General features: G+C 45.3%; 1 protein-coding gene across 1 annotated transcript in view; it reads left to right on the top strand.

Annotated features, from left to right (window-relative positions):
- THOC2 (THO complex 2) overlaps positions 1-1,864 on the top strand; it is a gene marked incomplete at its 5' end in the record, with an annotated part of 25,280 nt that extends 23,416 nt beyond the window's left edge. The window contains one exon of the mRNA XM_010151884.1: positions 1,005-1,864. The remainder of the gene's footprint in view (positions 1-1,004) is intronic.
- Positions 1,865-2,149: the final 285 nt, after the last annotated feature.

Here is a 2,149-nt window from a genome sequence, read left to right as displayed (position 1 = left end):
GTTGGGGGGGGGGGGGGGGCCACCGAAGCTGAGGGTGAATGTATGGAGGGGTTTTGGGTGCCAAAGCTCGTGCTGGTACCACGTGCCCTTCAGAGGTTGTTGGTAGAAGAAAGGACAGGAATTGGGGTTATTGCTTCTTGGTACCATTTGTTTTTTCCTCTTGAAACAATAGAAGATGCTCCTGTGAGCAACTTCCCAAATGAAAATTACAAGCATGTGGAAAGAATTAGTTGGAATTTTGACTCTGTCCTGCACAGGCATTGTTGTCTGATCGCTGTGGGTGGGGCCTAGTGTTTTCCCACTTCTTTAAATGCTTCTTTTGAAAAAAATCTACCAAGATTGCCTTTTTTTTTAAGTCCCCTGCTGAGGACTTGCAGCTTCTTCAGTAGCAGGATGTGAAGTTTTACCTTGACCAGCGATTCAGTAGAGCGAGGATTGCCACCGCGTGAAGCACGACCGGTTTTACGGCTGCGTCGTGTCTCAAGCGACACGTGCTTCGGGGAATGGCAGCTCCACAGTGAGGTTCCCATCCGGCTTGTCGGGCTGAACTGGAGCTTCTGGCCTGGAATAGACAGCACCCCACCATTTACAGAGCGGCGTACGGAAAAACACATTTTGTAGCCACGCGGCCGTGGGATCTAATCCTGTGCTGCGGTTAAATCTTTGACAACATTCTTCTTAAATGCAGTCAGTCGGGCGTTCTGCCGTATTCTTGCCTGCTTTAGAGAGGGTAACGTCTTCAGGGGGTTGTGCTTCTAAAAGAGTTGTTACCTTCACGAGCGGCCACGTGGCTCTTCCTTGTGTTCTCAAATCGGTGTTTCGCTGCCTCCGTCGGTGCTCATGTTGGAGTAGCTCTTGCTGAGGGTTAGAGTTCAGGCGTGACAGACTGATGCAAATAGCTCTGGTTTCCCCCTCGTTCTTTGAATTGCAGATGGAAAAAAAATGGTGGGATTGGTGTTCTTTTGACCAGCATCTAACTCGGGTTACGTCTGCCTTTGTTACAGGTGAGATTGAGACGGGAAGATACCCAGCTGTGACCAGAAATGTATTTTCCAGATTATAGATTGCACAGAAATTTGTGAATGAAGAGGACCCATCTGCATCTCCTTAAATTATTCAGTTATCTGCTTTATTTCCCCCTGCTGAGGATTTAATTGTTGAGTTGTACATTACTGTATTTTAACTTGTTGCTTAGTTTCTTACACATTTATTTTCAGTACCTGGCTGAAAGTGTTACCTATTCCATATTTTAGCACAATGTGCTGCAAACAAACAGTTGCCATAGTGCAAATGAGGTTTCACGTGTACAGAGTTCCACTTAAGGTTGTCAAAAATACTGCCTGAGTTTAGTAATTCTTTCCATCTGAAATGCATTCTTTTAGATGTTGGAAAACCACAAATAAACAGTTATTGAAACTTTTTGGATTTACCTCATTTAAACTCAGTTTTTATTTATTACTTGGCCTGTTTTTAATATCGGTGACTAAACAAAGTCAAGTGGGAGCACTGTTTTCATGCAATGCTTAGGAATTATTTGTATATTATGTGTACAACGTTGACTTGTTTAAAGAAACGAGGAATGAACCCCGTCCCTCCCACCCCCACCTAAACCTGTGCTCGGTTGTCCTCTGCCACGCCTCTTGTTTGTCATGTTTTTAGGTCGATTGGACACGCTCTCTTCAAAACTGAAATAAATTAAGTTTCAATTACAGCTACAGGAGCTTTGTATTGCTGAACTTTAGTCTGAAAAGTTTCACAATGACATTTTTAAAAGAAATTAAAAAAAAAAAGTTTTTTATCTGCTGAATTCTACCAGTGTAACCTTTTTTCTAAATAAACAATAGTTTTCTCAATGGGTCGTAAATCGTTCTGTGTGTGGCCGCTTTATTGCTCTCCCTGTCTGTGGGGAGATGGGGTGTTCGTTGGAGCCGTGGGGGGGCGTTCTGCCTGTGTTTACGTGCCCTCCCTGCCAGCGAGCTGACCGGAGGCGGAGGGTTTGCTCATAGCGTGCTGCCTCCACTTCTCCAGGGATTCCAGGCGGTTGGGGTTTGCCTGCCTGCGCTCAGCTCTTCCCGCATTTCTCTTGTCCCTCAGCCAGAGCGCTCTCAAATGTCTGGCACCTTTTCTTTGGTGACAGGCAGGCGCTGTC

The sequence above is a fragment of the Eurypyga helias genome, unplaced genomic scaffold (assembly GCF_000690775.1).
Source record: "Eurypyga helias isolate BGI_N326 unplaced genomic scaffold, ASM69077v1 scaffold18555, whole genome shotgun sequence".
Taxonomy (NCBI): domain Eukaryota; kingdom Metazoa; phylum Chordata; class Aves; order Eurypygiformes; family Eurypygidae; genus Eurypyga; species Eurypyga helias.
Note: the sequence above shows the minus strand (reverse complement) of the source record. Positions and strands in the feature narration are given on the sequence as shown.